The sequence below is a fragment of the Phalacrocorax aristotelis genome, chromosome 9 (genome assembly GCF_949628215.1).
Source record: "Phalacrocorax aristotelis chromosome 9, bGulAri2.1, whole genome shotgun sequence".
Taxonomy (NCBI): domain Eukaryota; kingdom Metazoa; phylum Chordata; class Aves; order Suliformes; family Phalacrocoracidae; genus Phalacrocorax; species Phalacrocorax aristotelis.
The window spans coordinates 32,673,253-32,694,265 of NC_134284.1; the positions used below are offsets into that span (position 1 = coordinate 32,673,253).

The window sequence follows — 21,013 nt, forward strand, 5'->3', positions numbered from 1 at the left end:
CCTCCCCAGTATCACCAGTCCCTGTTGAGAGCTAGACCACTGTGCCAAGGCAGCTCATACCTCAAAGCCACACAGCCTCAAAGCACTCAGGAGAAGGAGCATCCCAAAACGAGACAGCAGAACAAGAGACCCCACAGCCAGTTCCACTCCAAACCACCCTGAATCCCAACAGACCCATGCAAACCCCATGTTGCAGGTGGCTCAGAAGATCCACAATGCAGAGCCCAGGGCATGCGTCTGTGCAAGGTCAAAAACTGGAGCAGCACAGCTTGAGCAGCCAGGTCTGGTGGCCCAGGATGTGAAAACACTGAGCAGACAGCATTAATCCAGGCATCACTGACCTGGATTGTTGTCTGCAAGCAGCACATAGTCCAGCCATACTGACCAGCTCCTTACAATGGTAAACACATGAAAGTATGGATTTGTCCCTACAGCCAACCCCTTACACCCAGTGCATGGCACCCCTGCCTGCTCCTGCTTGGCCTCAGGCCTGCTGGGCAGCTATCCTTGGGACAGCCCGCCAGCACCCACTGAAATAGCTTTCATGGAGATAGGCAGAGCAAAATCAGCCACTTCTGCAGCATTTTCTTAATCTCTGTCTACCTGCCAACAGCAAATTGGGAACTCGGTGCTCAGGCAGCAGTGCACAAGGGCATCCGTGGTGTAAGTGCGTTTTGAGATGCTCAGCTGGCAACCCCTTTGTGGAAATACTACAATTCCTTATCAGCCTGGGTCCTCTTGTATTTCATCTTCCAAAGAAATCCAATTAACCTGCTTCCCTTTGTACTTAGTACTTCTAATGCCAAAGACCATCACCTGGAAGACCTTTTATAGGCACAATAAATGCCATGGCAACTGCAAAGATATTTCTAAGAAATCCCAGCTGCAGCCTTTGGACTGCAAGTCCAGGAGACATTTCCCACATCGTAATTTCTCTCTTTCGGTATCCTCCATTTCTAGGGAAGTATTGACTAAGTGCTAAGCCTCCAGACTGAATTTCTGCTTCAACCCCTTGAAAGAGCAGGAACCCATCTTTTCAATTTATCTGGAAGTGCTTGTACAGAAATGCTGATCACTGTGATTAATTGTCACATCTGCAGGAGCATCCTGTTCAGGGAAAAATTAGACTCAGTTCTACATGGGTTATTTACGACCCAGCTGCTCCAGCCATTAAAATCACCCTGAATATCTGATTTCCCCACCACAGTTTGAACAAGCAGATTAGTCCCTGAAATCACAAGCCCCCATGATTTTCCAGCTCAGTACAGCTCATCACAAAATAAAGGCCATGCCTCAATAAATAGCACTATTAAGGGCACTCCTGCTGGAACAAGCCTTCCCTAGTAATGCTTTGACTCTGGAAAGAGCCAGTTCTGAGCACTAAAGAAATCCATCAGAAGTAACCTTGGAATTTATATGTTTATATCTGCGTAGCTGTGGAAACACTGTGGGAGAGGGTTGGATTCTGGTTTGCGAGGCAAATAGAAAATCTATTATATTCTTTGATATTCCAATGCTTCCTTCCCCTCCTGTTTCAATCAAAGGTCTCTCACCCAATCTGGTTTGTTTTTATAAATGCCTCCCCTGCCCCAGCATAGAGGAATCCAGTGTTGAGTGCATTCCTTGGCGTCCGAACCCCTAATTGCTCTCAGGCTGTTGCAACACTTCTCCTGTTCCCAGCCGGATCCAGCGACCCAAGGGCTGACTTGGCTTTGGAGGAGGCTGGGCTGACCCCCAGTCTTACTGAATCTACACCCCTGGTGGGGTGTCTGGGACACACACAAGGAGCCTGGTTGAGAGATGAATCACCTGTTGCTGGGGATGAAATAGATTCTTTTCTCTGCAACTTGCAGGAGATATTGCTGAGACGGCTGAATCCAGCGGAGAGGCCGGAGAGCATGGTGCAAAACATCTGCCGAGGCATGTTTCTGGTTGGATCCTCACGCGCACAAGTGCCTCAAAACTGTCCACAGGAATAACCTAGCTTACCTTTTTCATTTTCAGTGCTTCCCTTTTTATTCCTGATCTTGTCCCCACCTCCTTTGCACCAGTGCGGGGAGGGCTCCCTGCTGCCTCCTTCTATCTGATTTCCTTTCGAACCTGCAGCCCAGCCTCAGAGGGGCAAAGCCTGAGATGCACTGACTGAACTGTTCTGCCCAGCAAGTCTCCATCCTACCCCACCACCAAAAAGACCTATTCCCAGCAGGGCAAGTCTCCTTTGCATCTCTGCTTTCTTTCTCCTTCCTAGCCCATCAAGCAGAGGCAGGACCCCTGCAACAGGAGCAGACTGGGACCCCGTCCTGCTGTCAATTCAAGCATTCATTGGCATTTGAGTAAACTGCTTCCTGGCACAGAAAAGCCTCAGTCCAAGCCTCTGTAGGGCAGTGACCAGCTCACAGACACCCACGCCACAAACTCCTCACAAAACCCCATTGCAAACTACCTATTGCTTACCTCATGTCAAAATTTCTTTCCCAAGTACCTGCACAGCACCAAGCATGCCAATCCCAGCCAGAGCCTCAAGCGCCACTGTAATGTTAATAATAGGCATAACCTATTAGTGCAACCCAGCTATTGCATATTGGCACACACACGAGCTTGCCTTTAATGATGTCTGTGTGCACAAGCTGTTATTCCCTGCAGCAATCCCAGTGAACAGAGTAACCTGGGGCAGTACAACATGCTGGTCTAAGGTAGGGTTAAGTAGCTGATGATAAACTATCACCACCATAATTGAAACCCACGCACGCAGCACCAGATGTATTCAGTATCCTGCAAACAAAGGCTCCAGGCCAGTGTTTAGTGATGCATGAGCCAAAGGGTTTTCCCAGAACTAGGCTGAGCCTGGCATAAGGCTTGGGACGGGAGCTGCTCCTTGTGGCAGGACTAACCCCCAAGCGAGTGCATGGGACACCACCAGAAAAGGGGCATGGCACTGGCATTGTTCTCCATCAGTAATGCAGGAGCAGAAGCCCCCTGCTGCAAAAACACCAAAGCAAGCTGGGGGGGGGAAGATGTTGCTCTACCAAAGGGGATTCTCCAGACCATCTGTTGTAGCCACGCTGTCAACCTCACCTGTGAAAGAAGCAGGCCCCAGGACTGGACACTTCCTGCTGCTGTTCTGTTTGTTAGGAAGAAAAGTGTTGTTAAGTGGTGGTTAGTGATCAGCCGGGAGGCAAGGGGTGCCCAGAGGAAGGCTGTGTGATACAGGGGTGCGACCACATTGGGGGCTCTGGATTCCTGCCATTGCTGCTTCACACAAATCCCTTTGTGGTCAGGTACCAGACCACAGTGCTCACCAGGAGCATTTATAGCCACAGCCTTTGCACATGGCTTCTGCCCCTGGTTGCAGCATAGGTGAGGAAGGGAATAACCCAGGGAGTAATCAGCAGTTTTTTGGGGGCAACAGAGGCAGAGGAGACCCCCATGCCCCCACTGGATGTTATTGTTGGCCTCCTGCTGCCAAAACAGCACATGCTCTGCCACTCCTGCATTTAATGGGAATGAGATACAAAGGATACATGAGGGAAATAAGGGCAATTAGGGAGATGAGTCCATTGCTGTGCCCATTGCATCTGTGCTGCAGCAGGAGAACCAGGGCACCTGTGTGTGCCAGGGCACAGATGGGCATCCCTGATTTCATCTATGCCATGCGTAGAGCCGTGGCATTAAGCTGCTGGTCAGTAAGGCTGCCAAACACCTCCAAGTCACAAAACCTTTTTCATGTACCCTGGACGGTGGTCCCTGCACACGGCATCTGCTTGAGGTGGGGGTGAAAACTGTTGGCTGTTGTAGGCAGTAATTAACCTGTTTCAGACACAGGATTAGAAAAACTACCAGATTTAACCCACCCTAAAGTGCTCTGATGGCCTTTTCTTTAGCCTTCCCTGCTGCAGGAAGTAAGGGGTGGGAAATGAGTGAGTCTCCATAGCAGGAATGAGCCTTCTGCCCAAATCTGGTGAGGTGAGGTTTTTTTTCCCCTTTTTAACTCTGCTCAGGAAAGCGTAAGCATGCAGAGGGAAGGAAAACCTGGATTTGGGTAGGATGCAATGGCAGGACCAGGCAAGGAAGCTATGACTGGAAGAGAGGTCACCCCAGGCAGACATATGGGAAAAGCATGGGCAGGGAGAGGAAATTAGGGTTGCCTGAACAAAGTCACTTCTGGTATTCCCCAACTTTGCAGTGCTTGGCAAGCATGTCATCCTGTGTGCAAGAGCCTCCGAAATGGAGGGTACAGGAGGTGTTTGGATGGTAGATGTTTTGAGCAAGACACCAGGGTTGGGATCAGGAGTCAGCCAAAACACATAAATCAATGGGATTTCAGAGCCTGGTCTCAAGGTTTTTAGGGGTACTTAAGTGTTTCTGCAGATCTGGGACCCTCTCTGCTTTAGACCCTTTGCACAATTCAAGGCCATCAGCATTTTTCTGGTGCATAATATATTGATTAATTCTTGGCAGGAGTAGAGGTAATATGCTACTGATATCCTTAGGTATGGCTACCCTCATGAACTTTTAACATACACCCTCCTTTCTGCATTAAAAAGAACAAAACCAAAAGTTATGGAAAATTTCTTGGAGAGCCGTAAGACCAGCTCCCTAAACACTGCATCCCTTTGCAACCATGCATTTCCTTCCCCTTCCCAGCTTCAGTTTGTAAACTATTTGAATGCTGATGGTTTTTAAATAGCTCCCAATGAGGATTTTTTACATACAGGGAACGGCAGAGTAAAAAAAAAGAAGATGATGACAATTTATGTAAACACAAATTCCCTGCAACAGCAAGTTCCTCACTGTATGTTGCTCCTTTTACACAAATACACCATCAGATAAAGGAATGTACATGATTCATTCACTGCCCTCTGATATGGTGGATCTCTTGAATGAAATGTTTAAGCTATCCTGCTTTACTATGCTGCTTAAAATCAGATTCACAGGACTTACAGGCTGAGGTGGTGGGGCAAAAGACAAGCTGAGTTTCTAGCAGACATGCAGTTGTACAAAATGGATTGCTCCATGGGTGCTAAAATCTCTCATGCGGGCTAGAAAAGAGGGTTTGTTTAGCTGTGCTGAGCTGTTGGTGTGTAGAAATTAGGAAGTCATATTTATATCTGCTGGCCTGCTCTGGAAGCTGTTACAGGCTTGACATTCATTGCCAGTGGATGCTTTATCTTCCCTTGCTTGTGCTAGAAATATCGTGGGACCACAATGATGGCAGACTGCTAGATAGTGCAGTCATTATTAGACCAAAATAGATGGGTCCTGTCACTCAACAGTGCTGCCGATGCTGCAAAGTTTTTAGTTGCATTTGCTGCTTCTTTCCGGGAAATGGGCCAAAGCTGGTAAAACCGCTGAGCATATTGGGAGAGAGCTGTGGGCACATGTGTTTCACGGAGGGCCGGGGTGAGCCCATACAGCTCTCTGAGACCTGAGATAAAAAGCACTTTGGAGGGTTCCTCTGAGCATGGAGGATCAGCCCCCTTGACAAGAGGCAGCACATCCCTGGCCAGCACTCCAAGCAACCACAGGGAGGAGGTTGGTAGCAAAGCAAAACTGTGCTCTTCAGCAGCCACTAAACACACTTGCCAGGGGATCTGAAAACCAGACACTTCAGAAGAAAACTTAAAAAACAGAGTTTAGATGGTCCTGAGTCCTGGCACTGCTTCAGCAGGCCATCTGCTGAGAGGTCCCTCTCCTTTCTTACAGGCTGTGTTATTCCCAGCTGCTCCCCAAGGACCAGAGAGGAAATTCCCCTGTTTGAACACAAGAGTCCCTGGTTTGCGTAGGGTGTCCTGCAACCTTGGAGTTTCCCTACAGAAGCCTGCCCCCCGTTTTGCTCCTGACCACAAAGCATTTGCTTTGCATTTAGCAGGAACAACCAGTTTAGTGTTTGAATGAATGATAGGTGTTAATTAGTAGCATTCAAAATTAAAATAAAGGTCAAAAGAGGGTAGGCATTATCAAAGAGCCTTGTTTGCTCAAAGGAAACGTTAATGACACCTGTTCAGTGCTTCAAGATAAACTTGTTCAGGCACCAAGTTAATGAAGAAATAAATCCTCCTCTCCATGGAACATCACTACTCCTCAAACGCAAACCACACGTCTTTCATCTCAAGGTGTGCCCTGCCCTATCTCTCATCTCTCCTCACTCTTTCATTTCTCCTCACTCTCGAGATGCCAGTTCCCTTCCCTGAGTGGCTGCAAGATGGGCCCATCACCACCACCTCATTGGACTTGGCCTGACACATCCTTGCTGCAGAGCTGTCACCCCAGAGCCATCTACAAAGACATCTCACTGCCGTTCTTCCAGCTCTCATTTGCCATGAAGCAAAGGACAAGGGGGTATCACAGGACTTGCCGTGCATGGGGACTACAAGGTGGGTGCTTTCAGGACCTCAGTTTTCTCTGGCTACTCCATACAAGCATCAGTTCCTCTGCCTTTACCCTAACCTGACCTGATGGTCCTGGTTTTGCACCCATTTAGGTAGATGCACCACCCGACCACAAGCTCCCTCAGGCAAGTCCCCGTTCCTGCCCCATGTCTGTGCAGCACCTGGCACAGCAGGGCCCAGCTGAGGCTCCCGGCCACACAGGAGATGTAGGTCCAGACCCTTCCAAGCTGCCTGCACGCGCTTTGCTGGCACAGAATAAGCCAGAAGCAAATATACCAAACCACTCACCTGAGAGCTGAGTCACCTTCTGCAGGTGCTTCGCTCCATCGACAACAGAGGGAGCCCGAGGATGTCTGTGCTCCAGAGTCAGGCACCTCAGGCAAATTTAAGGTGGGAACAAATATTAATACATTCAGAAGACAGCAGTAGCAGCATTCAATTATATTTATATATACACAGAGAGAAAGAGGCAGGGAAAGTGCATGCACACCGTTTGGCTTCTCCATGACCCCCAAAATGCCATAAATCACTTTCAGCAGGAGAGCAAGATGCAGCAAGATTTGCCTCCTGCCCCAGCTTCCACACTGCCATAATTACAGCAAACCCTGCCCTGCCACCAGCAGCGCAGTGAGGAGGCTGCGGAGCCAGCCGGAGGAAATCAGGGTGCAGGAGGCTTTCAGGCTGCACCGTGGCCCCTGCGCCGAGGATGCAGCACTCCAACTCCCACTGCTGAAACCGCTGAAGGTCAAGGAAGATGATATTTCCATCTTTTGGAAAATAAATACTGGGAGCACGCCTACACAGTCTTTGTCATAATCTCACTAATTCAGTTAGAAGTAAAGAACAGGCAGAGGTCAAACTTTTCCTGGCTTAATAGAAACGCTATCAAAATTTAACCTCTTCCCTACTGGCAGTGCACAGATCTCCTGTTCCCAATGAAGTCAGGGCCACAGCATTCACGTGCATGATGAACTCATGATTGTCTTTGCAGCAGCATCATTTTTCTTCTCTCCCTTCCCTGTGTGTGCAGTCAATAGAGACAGCAACAATTCCGATACCCACAAGGATGAGCAGACTCGGTTGCACGACAACCATCTGTGGAGAGATGCAATCTTGCATCCCACGTCCCATTCGGCTGCAGACACCCGGTAGACCTCCTCCGCTGTGCCACAAGCACACACTCCAGCCTGACGCTGCTTCACCCCATCTCACACGCTAGAGGAAAAGAGGCATGAAAGATGGGCTTCCAGGGGACCAGATGGGCACCTGTCAGCAGCCATACATCAAGAGATCAGTGCTTTGGATTGTGCATTACCAAAAAAAAAAAACCACAACAAAAAAAAAACCACCTTCTGCAAGATTTTCAAACACATGATTCTCAGATGCTGTGTGAAAAAATAAATTGGCAGCTCTCCCCTTTTTTCTGAGCAGGAGTGAAACAGCCTGGTGTCCCACATTTATCACAGCACCCCTCACCATTTTGGAAAAGCAGCAAAGAAGGGTCCATTTCCCTCAGTTATTTCCCTCTGACACTTCAGGCGAGTGGTGGGCAGCTGCATACAGATGGTCAACCTGTAGAGCAAGAGCAGCATATTGGTGAGAAGTTGAACTCTGCAGCTCAGCACTGCCACTTCCCAAAAGGTTGGGAGTTAATTCTGATCTACAGGTTGGTGGCCATAAGGTCCCAAGCCCTAGAAATCAATAGTGGACTCCAAATGCTACACGTTAGACAGGATGAGGTGAAGATGCTGAAGTAACTTTATCCTGCCTAGCAGACCTCTGTGTCAAGGCTGTTTGCTCCAGCCCAGCTGTCTCCGACCTCAGGAGCCATACGGCTTGTAGGACTTCAGAGAGGGAGATCAAATTCAGAGGCTGCAAAGCATGTGGTTGTTTGCTTTCCACGTCCCTGCTCAACTTTTGGCCTCCTACTTTCGTAATGAATTTCTCGGAGGTTCTCAGCATTGCTTGCTCATTTGCAGACGGCACTTCCAGCTACGAAAATAGCACAGACACTAAAACGATCTTCAGGAATCAGATAAGAGCCCCTCCCAGGAGGAAGAAAAAGATTTCTTTCTTCTCTTTTCTTTTTTTGTCCTCTGTGTTTAAGAAAGCTGATGTGTTACAATTATAGATTGTGATTTCCATCCCGAAGTGCTTCACAAGAGCTCCGCCAGCACCTCTGCGCAGAGCTGCCAGCAGGCACTGCTGGAACCAGCTGTGCAGCCCTCGCTGGTGTCAAAATAGCCAAAGCCAACAAGCAGCTCTGTTTTCTGACATTACTTCCTCCTAAAATGCAGCTCAGAGAGAAAAATGCATAGGTAAAAGCTCTGTCACATCACAGGTTTCTGTGGTCTTGGGCAAGTCATTTTTGCTGCTGAGCTTTGTCAAGGAAAGCCCTGGGGAGCCTCCCACATCTCCCCCAGTTTCCAGCTGGCCACCCCACTCCCCCCGATGCTCATCAGACTCTTCCCCAAGCCACCTCAGCTCATTAACTCGGGATGAGTGCCTGAGCCCTTGTTGGGTGGGTGTTCTCACATCTTTGTGAGTTATATCAGCTCTCAGAGGGGTCCCACCAGTCCTGGAGCCAGGGTGAGATAAGGCCTGGGAAAATGAGGATGGGAGCAGGGAAGGAAGGGCATGTGCAGCTTCCGTCGGTCCTTCTCCCCGCTCACTGGTTTTCATGAAAACACATTTGAAACCTTTCTCTTCTCTAGAATGAGAGATTTATAACCCTCTTATCTGCATATAGTTACTGATAACCACTCTGATACATGTCCGGTCACAATGTGCACTGTGTGCACAGAAACAGACAACCACAAGCCCAAAAAAAAGAGCCTTTCAATGCTACATAAACACAAATAAATAAATACAGTACAGCAAATAGGGCCATAAGGGACCTGAAGTGGTCTCCTAGTTCATCCCCCAAGGCAGGGTCAAATTACAGTTTATTGCCCAACTGAGTACTAAAAATACCCGTTGGCCAAAATTCCAATCTTCCTGGGCAACTGCTTCCTGCGACTCTTTCCTTTTCAGCCTTCAAAGCTTTTCCTGGCCTTAGATGTCCCTCACTGCAGTTTAAGCCCAGGCACTGGGCCCTGTCCCCAGCAGACACGCAGAACAGTTCATCCCCATCCTGCTTGCAGCACACATCTGGAGACAGTTACATCGCCCACTTGGGCTCTGCTGCATTTGCATCTCTTTTCTAAACACAAAGTGGCAGTTCGTTCAGGAAAAAACAAAGTGTCAGTGGTTGGCCGTAATGCACAAAGCAGAGGCGGTGACGGTGCTGGAAGGAGCAGATGATATGGCTCATTTGTTGGTGAACTGGTGGGAGCAAGAAAATAGGGCAGGTCTCAGCAGGGGCGCTGGGACCAGGCATTATGAGACCCCAGCAATATTTTGCAGCACAACTTGTCTGCTCCTAACAGCCCCAGCATCCCATTCCCTCCTCCGGGCTGGCACATGTTTGCAAGACTGTGTTTTGTAGCATTTCTCCATTTTTAATGTTTTTTCAAATATTTTCCTTGCAGCAGGTCAGAAAGAGAGACATAGTTATAAAAAGAGACTGAGCACATACTGGACCAAAACCACGAGCTCCAGCATCAGCCTGGATATATAACTGGTCTGAATATGGCCTTGTTTCATCATTTGTTGTGGTCCTCGCTCAGCGCTCCCCCTCCAATGTGGAGCGTGGCCTTTGCATACAGCAACACCTTGTGATATGACTCACCCCTACGAGGCAAAGCACATGTTCCACCCACACAGCTGCAGCTCCTCTGCCAGCGGTCACCACTGTGGCTGCAGACAGGAGCGCACGTCCGCCCTGCTGCTGCTGCACCCGCTGCACAAATGTGCCCTGCCAGCACTTTGCACTGACGCGCCCATACCATGCATGGGAGTCCCTGATGGGAAAGTTCATGCTCCAGTCCCTCATTGCATCTCCTCTCACAGAGCTCTTAAAATGCAAGGGAAGAACAAAAGCATGCACAGTCGTGTAGCAGGAACAGAGAAGACAAAATATGCTGCATAAATTCATGGATGTAGCACATTGATACCCTCTTTTCCCTTTAACACCAGCAAACACTCATTGAGCAGTAGCTATAAAGCTGCAATCACCAACACGCAAGAGTTTTTTGAGTCCTAACTGAAAGGGGAAAAACTGTGAAACCCACAGTTTAGCTGTTCTGTCCCCCAGAGAAACTCCAAATGAGTTTTGCTCAGCTCAGAGCTGATAAAATCCCATCTGAAGGTGTCAGGTCAGTCTAAAGAGTCTTCTGAGAGCATCCCGAGTCCTGTCCCCTCACCCAGCCTCAGAGATGCTCCAAGTTTTTGCCTTACTGTTTTTCTTGGCAGCTGTTTTCTGTCAAGTCAAGCTATGGCTGTGTTGCTTTTAGGTACTTAAATTCATATTCTTGATTCATTTCTTCCCTAATCACTTGGGATACTGCATTTTACAAAAGGGAGCATAATTAATCTTCTAGGTTTATGCACGTGTGATGAAAAAGATGTGATCTGTGACAATTTAATGCCCTAGTTAGTTGTTAGACAATGGAAATTTCTGAGTTATACCCAAAAAAGCCACACCCAGTCTCACAAAGACTGCAGCAGCTGACAAGCATCTTTTCCAAACTCTTAAACAGGAACATTTTTTGAGGGCTTTGTTGTTGTTTTTGTTTTAAACTTGGCCCCAAAAATCAGTTGCAAAAGAGCAAAGCTGGCAATTTATGCAGTGGTTCGATGAGTTCCAGAAGCTGTTGAATTTCTCACAACGTTATCAGCGATCTGGGAGACTCACGGAGGCACATTTTGTACGGTGATTGCTGTTAACGTGGGCCTGCTCCCCTCTAACATGCATTCCTCACAACCTCGGTGGCACTCGACAGTCAGCATTGCTCAGAGGCAGCTCCATCCCATCTCAATCACTCTCTTAGATCTTAACAACGCTGCAATGGCCAACTTCGATATTGGCTGCCCATAACAAAGCTATTAGAGTGACATTTTGGTAGGAAATGGTGGGAATGCTGCAGAAATCAGACAGAGTTATAAAAGGTTAATGAAGATGAAAGGACAGAAAATACAGAGGAAAAGCCCAAGCAGCCAGAGAGATTTTGGCAAGACTTGCTAGGCTGCTGCCTAGGCACACACTAATACATTTCCTGCATTTCCCAATCCAGCTCATTTCCAGTAGCTTCAGCAAATCTGTATTGCTGGGAGAAACTTTGAACTACTGTGTGGCTGAGAGTGTTTGTAGCAACTCTTGCCCACTATTGAGCAAATTGGTCAAGTTTCCAAAAGGAATTTGAGAAGAAAGTTCATTTCATCTAAACACTGTCCCTGGAGAGGCTAAAATCATGAGTGCTCCTGCTCAGCCCGGACACAAATAACTGAAGCATTATCAATACAGTGCTCACCTAGAGGAGATCTTTTCCCGATTTTTGGAAGGAAAATTTTTCACTCAGCATTATCAGAGAGCTGCTAAGAGCAAGCAATCCCCTGATACTGCTGGGTAGGACAGGATGGTGCAAAGCACTCCTTCAAATCAGAGGGGAGGAAACTTCTTCATTTCTTTCCATTCTCATCACAGGACATTTCCTGACAGTACACTTGTACTGTAGTATCCAGACGCTCCGGGACTTCAGTCATTCCCTTTTGAAAGCTATTTAATGCCTTAATAGATGTCCTCATCACACTTTTTTTTTTTTTCTTTACTACACCATTGTTTTCTTCATTATCTCTTTCACCACCTAAAATATCCCTTCTTCCTCACCAGCACTTCAGGCTTTCAAATGACTGCAGGCTCTTGCCTAATCTCTCTCCTACTCCTCATCGGATGTTGAGACCGGTGCTTAGCTAAGCTATGCACATAGCTCGCTGTCAGCATTGCCACATAAATCAGTCTCTCCAGCTCCAGCACATTGCCAGTGCTATTCTCTGAATTCCTGCCACTCGTCACCGCGTCTCCACGGGCAGGTGCCAAGAAGGGGACACGGACCTGCTAGGTGAGATCAGATAAGCTCAGTAGAGAAAGACTTGCAGCTCATGTTCTCCTCAACATAGGGCATCTGCACATGCACTCTAGCCCATCACCCAGCAGTTTTGCTGCCTTCTCCTAGAATTTGTCCTTTGTATGATCTTCCACCAAAATTTCTCCATGCTTTTTCTAGCTTCCCCATCTCATTAAAGAGAAAGTTATTTTTAGCTGTGCTATTTAGCTTACGTATTTCCAAAGCAAGACTTCCTCTCCTCTGTTGCTCATTTCTCTTGGTTCCTCCCAATTCCACAGCAACTGCAGGTTTGACTACACTGCATCTAGCACTGAGATCATTTATGAAGGCAGCATGTTCAGCCAGATTTACCACTAGCACCATCTGTAACCCAAGAGACACCTCTTTCATCCCAGCCACACATCCCCCTGCAATTATGGCTGTCACTACTGATGTTAAGGGTACATGTAGACAAACAGAATTTACTCACTTGTAACTCGGGCTCGATACAGCTTGCCCTTTGGGGAATGGGGGAATTTGCTGCCTCCTTTCCCATTCCCCATGATAGCACAGACTTTTGTGCTTCATTGGTGGTGTGACCACGGTCATGGTGCACAACCCTGGCCACCCCAGTTGCAATGTTGGCCATTCCAGAGACTGCCCCGCCAGAACAGCAGAGGCCCGGTGCGCAGTGATACCCATGACTGACAGCAGCATCAGCCTCTCCAGCCTCAGGATTTTTGTGGCCGTGATGAACTTTGAGCTGGCTTTCAATTTATGCAAGCTGCCTTATCCATGCTGCTTTGAACTGCCTGCATGAGTAAACCACCCTGACAAGCTGGAGTTCACGGGGATTGCAGTCAGTCATATTACAGCCTATGACAGATTTAATTGCAGATTAGAAATTCCGTAGCAGAAATATTACAGGAGACTTGAGATCCTCATTGTTTCCTGCATAATTTTATTTTTAAACTTCGAAGTGCTGACAGCCAATATTTTGGAGTGAAAACACTAAAGAAGCAACTGCTACCTCACTGTGAACAGGTAACAACTTCCAGAGTTTAATCTTACACCTTAATTTGTTCTTAATATTCGGATTGTGGCAGCAGCCAGGAGGCATTATCAAGCTAAGTGCTCCTTTGTGTCAATACACAGCAGTAGAAAGATTCCCCGCCCAAATGTGCTGTGATTGTTGTATCTGCTGGAGGAAAGCCATGCTCTCTCTTGTGCCATACTAATGCATTTATAGCAACAGAACTGATTAGGATTCCTTCTTTGGATTTGCTCAGATCTAGCTTGGTTGGTTTTTTAATCTTTGGGATAAACTGTGGATAGAGAATTAGCCATTTAGATATAAATGCATCACTGGGAAGCAGTTTGCTGGCACCCACCACAAAATAACTTCAGTGTCTGATCTGGTGAGCAGCTCCTAGATAATGAAGTGATAATCAGGCGTAGAGGGGCAGAGGGGGGCTTTCTGGCTTTCAAGAAACACCAGGCATCTTTGCCTGATTCTGCCTCCACTAGCACAGAAATTAGAAGAGTGCTGAGGAATGTGTGCTAAGAGTGAAAATAAGCACCCTTTGCTCTTCTCAGATTTAAAATTATACTTGGTAGGGGACTTATGGAGTCATCACTGGCAAGCCAAGGCACAGGGAGCATTGCTCAGGCTGTTTGAACCTCATTACTTTGCTGTGCTGTATTTTGATACAGCTGCCTAATGAAATCTGGCAGACCATGCGTCCTTTCCGTTTCACTGAGGGTGACAAGCAGCATCACACAGGCAGGAGATATCGGGTCTCAAGTTCAATCTGATGGTGAGCTTCTCCCATCCAAGTCTTCAGTGTCTGACAAGGGGAAATACTCCCCAGCATGCTGTCATCTTGCAAAGAGCAAGAAGGTCAGGTGTGCTTCTTCCAGAAGGCTTCTTTCTCCAAAGCCGTTATTTCTTCCCTGTCCTAAAAACGTCTGACTTAGCCACCTCCCTCCGGTTGCCCGCCACGTGGTGGCAAAGCCTCCTGAGTCCGAGCAGCACCCGGGAGTGACACAACACCATGATGGACACTGCCACAGTTTCCGAGCACCGCTAACTGCTGGGACCCTGCTCCCACACACTTATCACCCCACTTCCTTTAGGGCTGGCCTCAAATTAGGCAGCAGCACAGACACACAGACCGCAGCCTAAATATCTCAGATCCAGAAGCAATGGCCACACTCCGCCTGAAATTTATGTCCTTTCTAATTCTTATAGATGTCAGAAAGATTTATCAGGAGAGATCTTATTTTACAGCCTGTGTCTTCTGGTGTATTTTCTCTTTCAGCACTCTGGGTTCACAAGCTACTGCATACTCCCCAAACCCTCTCTCACCCATGCTGGAGAGCTATAAATTATAACAACCTGCAATGCATTCAGCTATGGTCCTGTCCATCATCTGTGCATGGCATTAACCCTGTGAAACTTGGTCACCCAGACCTGCAGTTCCCAAGCTTTGAATCCTTATCCCTTGTTAAAGCCCCTCAGACAACCGAAGAATGAAGCACGTACAGCAGCCGGCATTTCTAAAGAAAACTTGATGTCTTTCTGACACCCGACACATGCAATTCCCAACAGAGTTAATTGAAGCTAATTCCTCAAAGGCTGAGATGAGAATATCCCCATAAATTATGTTCCTGCTTCATTCCAGACAAGGACGGCATGAATGCATTACACGCAATCCCCCAATTTACACTATTAAAACTGGCAAGTCAATCAAGGAGACAGCATAAAGTCACTTGAAAGCTGAAATTCATTTTCAGCCTCGCTCCATCTGTACTGTAACCTGAAAGGTTGATTTTTGAGGGCATCTTTCCTATTTCCAGGCACAGCAGGACCCATTCAGCAAGACAAGAGCCTTCTCTATGGATGCAATGTGTTTGGTACAGCAGACCCCCTGCTTGGGGTATTTTGCTGGGGTGTGGGTTTTCAGGGCTGTTATTGAGGCAGCTTTCAAAGATGTCTCTAGAGACCTTTGAGTTTCCAAGACATAGAGGAAAACAACATAGGACCGAGAGCACCATGTCTCTGCTGCTGTCGCAGAAAGCCAGGGCTGATTATTGGAGAGGGCACACACACGCACAGACACACATGCACAAAATTTAACCTATAACACGGCTACTGCCAATCTGCTCTCATTAACAGAGAGTTATTTTTAAATCCTGTGTTTTTTGGACACAGTCCTAACAACAAGTTATTTTTAAATGGCAGTTTAAAGAAATGAGCACATTTCGTGTACCATTCATGTCACTCTTTTAGGGACTGAAATACCACCGAATTGTACTGTAGGGATCATGCAAATTAAAGCCAGATTCAATAAAAACTGCCCAGCTTCTGTGCTGCTCATAATCAGAAGGACTGCAAATACATTTCTGGGAACTTTTGCTGCCCTACAGAAACTCTGGAGATGTCAAAGTTGGAAATGGTTTGATCTGTGGTCCTTGCCCAGTTCGTTATCTATTGTAAGGTGCATGAGCGCTTCGTGTTGGATACTGCGGAAATAAATACTCACATGAAGTAAAGGTGAAAATCTTAGCCCTGACTGACTAGAAAGACTGTGACAGAACCAGGATTTTGTGAGTCCCACTACGGCTTAACCCCAAAGATATACTATAACATGATATAGACTAAAGAATAAGACTTCAGCATCACATGCCGTGTTAGAAATGAGCCATAGGGCAATGTTACTATCTCACTCTTTCATTTATAAGGTATCTTAGACATGCAGTATTTAGCAAGTAATGTTTGCACAAAGGTCAAGGCCAGCTATGGTGAATCTGCAATAATTCTCACTGGAAACCATAGACTTTAAGGACCCAGGGAGACCCTAACAACTGTCTCAGCTGACCTTTCTGCACAACATATAACACAGTTTCTGCCTCAAGCTCATAACTCCTGACTGAGCTACGATTCATCCTCAGGAAAATATACAGACTCAGCATAAAGATTTAGAAGATGGAAAATCCAAATTGTCCTTGAATCACTGTTCCAAGGTTAGCTGCCTTTCTTGCTCTGAGTCCTCCAGCCCTAATTAAGCTGACTCGTTTCCATTGTAACCTTTTCTGCTAGACTGAAGCATCACCTCCTATTAGAAATTTCTTCCATACACAGGTACTCCAAGACCACAATCAAGTCATCTCCTAACCTCTTTGATCAGCTAAACCAGGGGGATTACGGTCTAATAATATATTCACCACCGGCTGCATTGTAGGTCTGTACATGCAGGGATGTTGCTGCTCTCTAATAAGTAGCAGTTGCCACAGGTCAGCTGAGGTTCAGTAAATGTCCACACGAATGCCCTTCACCCAGAGCTAATGCAGGATTACCTTTTTAACCATAACACAGCTCAAGAAGAGTGATAAAATCATAATAATTCTTTTACTTTCCTCTGACTGTTTTGGAGACAATAACTCATGAATGAAAGGCCCAACTCAGGAAGTGTTACATGCATTGACCCAGTATCCCAAATGCATTTAAATAAAGTAACTGTTACAGTTAACTGTAAGAAAATATAATGGTGATATAAACACAGTTTTTAATGATTAAATGTTCAAAATTGTGTTACCAGTTCAAAATCACAGAAAAGCACCCACTTTAGAGAAACCCATTTTCATTTCTGTAAATGCAAGGTTGGAAAAATATTGTTCATCAATGATACATGAGCACTATAATGTTCCGTTCCTCTATTCTACCCAAGAGATAATGTTAATCCTTTTGATTTATTCACAGCTCCTTCACTAATACTGTAATAAATGGTATTGACAATTGAACTCACCTCTGTAAGAAATTAATTACATTTGCAGCACCTACAGTAAGAAATGCCTTCATGCTCCTGACAGGAGATCTAAATAAAATTGAAGAGTTGAGAACAAAGGCTGTAGAAAAATCAGATAGGCATAGCTGATTAGGAAATGTGACTTGCTTATACAGGCGTAATTTTTGTATACATCTAAGCAGTACACTGCACATAAAAATGTTGGGGGTGTTCTTCAGTTTAAACACATGAAACCAGGTTTTTGCCTCCCAACATAGAGATGGCTGAGGTACTGACCACCATACAGCGCTGGCTTTGAAAGGGCTGGCCAAGACGGGAATCAATTTAATCTTATTAAAATACAGAGCAGTTAAAAGATATTATCCCCAGTGACTTACTGATGGCTCAATTGCTGCTCAATCTATGCAAGGCTTCAAGTGATGAAACTGTATGAGTTCCTGCCTTGCCTCTCCTTTTCAAAACGGTTTCAGAGGTTACTGCTATCACTGGCTCATCAGCACTCAAAGGAAATACTTTCAGAAGCAGAACTAGAAATGTCTCCTCTTGCATTACCAGTATGTAATTAGGGGAAAGCTGCATTCCTTTCAGCTGTACGCACAAAGTCACACAAAGCGTTTTCTAGAAATGGACTTAACTAGGGTCAGGCAAGAGTAATCAGCTATAACTCACTCAAGACCATTCAAAGGAATTAATACCGATTATAGGTTATGAGCTAATTTAGTCATTCTTCTAAAAAAAAAAAGAAAAAGAAAAAAAAAAAAAACAAAAACCCAAAAAAACAACCCACTCCTGTTAAAAACAGAGCACCTGGCACAACAGAGAGCTGCCAGCCTGCCACAAAGAGCCATCTATTACACCCCTGTGGTGCATACGCAGCAAATCCATGGACTCAGCAATAGCTCAGGGTGAGGCACCAACCCAGAACTAAATTCGTACCATTAAAATACTGACCTATGATTATTCTCAGGCAACAGTAGCAAAAAGCAGCCTAAGGTTTGATTACTAAAAGAACACAATGTTACACAATTGCGCAACGATAATTATAATGGTCCTGAACTGCCAGGGCTATGGCAACTTCCCTCTAAGCTACATGCTTTAAGAAGAGAGAAAACACAGGCTATATCTGAAAAAATGAAATCCTTTCCTGCTTAGGGAGTGTGGGAGAGGGAGAGGTGCCTGTGCTGTGCAGTACAGCCGCCTTTCCCTTGGTCCAACAACGCTAAGCACACACGCGCCGGCAGCTCAGCTAGCGCAATCACCAGGGCAAATTGTCAGCTTTAATGATTCTGAAGTGTGTCCCAGGCAAACTACCTCATACTGGAACAACGTTTGCTCTCAGCTAAACACAATCCCACACAATGGGACCACCAGGAGCTACAGCACAACCAAAACCCATAGCAGACGCTTGGCTTTTTAAAGGCGTTTGTTTGGTTGTCTTTAAACAAGCGCTAAGCAATTTGTGTTTGTACCCTGCTATTTATTAAAGCTGGTTCAGGAAGGAGGAGGATTCAATGCCTGCTTCAAATCATTGCCCCTAGAAATGGTCATTCTTACCCATAATAAAAATAGAGGATTCCCAGTGCTGGGAGGGCATACCTCGAGTGAGAATCGAGAAATATCCCTGCGAGGTGATGAAAGAACTTGAGTTTTTCTGAGAAAAGGGGGGATTCCCAGTACAGTCATCATCTCTCTGCTCCATGGAAGGCTTTTTAGTCTGCAAGGAGAGGAACGGTTCAGCACAAAGAACAAGACACAGATATGCTTGCTCCCAGCACAATATGACATTGTCTAGAAAACTTGCAAAGGGATGTCCTGTTACAGAAAATGTTAATTTTTTAGTGGATGGCAGAATGAATATGCAAGCCATAGTGTTTACAAATGAAAAGTTGCCCAAAACTTTTCAGTCCTTCAATTGTATTCTCAAAGGGCTGGGATGCTGAAGAAGGCATGTGCTGTTTCTAAGGAATACTACCCATTCTGCAGACATGTAAATCAAATTAAAAACGGGGGTGGTGCAATATTTTCAGGGACCCATGGGATTTCTCCCATCAGCTTTCCTCAGAGCTCAATAGTCAGAGAGGGAACAAATGTGGACAGAGAAATTCGGGACATATTTTATCGGGAAAGGTAAGCACTAGAAGCATATGGTGGGGAATTAGATGGTCTGAGGTGTGAAAGATGTCTCTGTGAAGCTAAGGACCTCTGTGCTGGGGTCCACTGATCAGCCTGGAGGATGTGACACTCCCAAGTGAGGGGGAATGGCAGGAAATTAAGCCCAGAGACTTTCCTGGACACACCACTGTCACCTCCACAGCCAGAGCATGACCAGGCCCAGATGTGACCAGTCACCTTGGGATAACTTCATGAGTTAACAGTGATACACAACAGCAGTTAAAAGTAAAACCATGCCTGTGACTCGTGAGATTAAAAAAAAAGAGGGCTGTGAGGAAATTGGGGTTATTGTGCTTCAGGTGGAAATATGCTTTGTGAAACTTCAGAAAAAGGGGTCTTTCTGTATAAGGACTGCACTCTGCTCATTTCCCCCTTCTCTAGGTACCTTAACTCATCTTCTTTGCGTATTTTCACTTGCATCTCAAGGCTAGAACCAGCCTGTTGAAGTCCTCTGCCGCACTGCTCACCATATAGCCGATAGGATAACGTTGCAGCCAGCCATTCTGACTGATTTACAATCCCTAACAAGATTTCGACCGTTCCCTGCTTTACCTCTGTGACGACATGGCAGGCTCTGCCAAGAGGAAATATTCAAAGGACTTTGCATAATGTCATAACAAAGTTGCAGCAACCAGCCAGATCTGGACTCAGGATCTCCCCTCGTGAGCTCTGCTGTGCGAGCAGCCCCTGGTTATTCCTCCCCGCTGCTGCTGCCCAGGGAAGACCTTGCACTTTTCATACTGTTTTCGCTATGGAAGAGTGCTTGAGAAAACAAGCTGTAGGGTGTCCCAGATCTCCCAGCTCCCAATCCCATGCCTTCCACAAATATCTGGAATTTCCAGATACGTTGTGAAGCTGCTGCAACATCCTTTTGCAAGATGAGCACACAAACTCAAATCTGAGGCAGATCAAGGAATCACCTACACAGATGCCTCTCTCCAAATATGTAGTGCTATTGTCCAAGTCTTTTAACTGAGTCCAGCGTCCTCTTGGTGATTACCCAAGGCTTTTTTAGACATGCAAATGAAACACTCATCTAGGATCTTCTTAGATGAGGACTTCGTGATGCGCTGCCTATTACAGTGACAATGAAAGATATTTTTTTTTTGCTCATACTGGAGACTTGCTGAGCATGCATGGGAGAGCAAGTGCTCAGAAACCAAGGTTTTCAGGAGCTGACAGCATTCCCGACTGAGAGCACACCAATTCACCTGTTCAGTGAAACCACCATGAACAGTAGTGAGAAGTAGGCAGGCAGCCAACAGAGATGGCTGCCTCCTGTGTTCGTCTTCACCTTCCTTTCACCCTGCAACCTCACTTACCCTTCTAACCAAAGCTGTAGGTTTCAGGTTGTGGCTGGCTGCCTGTTTATACATTATTACTCTGGCCTCCTAAAAGGGGCTTTGGACACTAGTACAGCACAGAGTAAGAAAGAAAGCACAGTCACCATTTCAGAATCAGCATCTAACACACCCAGTAGTTTCTGAAACACTGGATTATCCCAACACTCATGCTAAGAACTAGTTTTCCAGCTAACTGCTGAGAAATGTTGACATTTTGAAACACGTTCATTGATGGATTATTGCAATCAAGTTATGGGCATGGCATTATTTAGTAGCATTTATTTGGTGCTGCAATTTCAAATAGTTTAAACATTATC

At 46.2% G+C, this 21,013-nt stretch overlaps 1 long non-coding RNA gene across 2 annotated transcripts; it reads right to left on the reverse strand.

Annotated features, from left to right (window-relative positions):
• Window positions 1–6,689: 6,689 nt before the first annotated feature.
• On the reverse strand, window positions 6,690–18,867 carry LOC142062157 (uncharacterized). Of its 2 annotated transcripts, XR_012662387.1 has the most exons (4): window positions 18,778–18,867; window positions 17,182–17,281; window positions 7,866–7,961; window positions 6,730–6,763 (listed from the first exon to the last, which is right to left on the reverse strand). It is a non-coding gene; the product is annotated as an uncharacterized LOC142062157 (long non-coding RNA). The 2 variants fall into 2 exon arrangements; XR_012662386.1 differs by having other exon boundaries at window positions 6,690–7,961.
• Between the last annotated feature and the right edge of the window lie 2,146 nt (window positions 18,868–21,013).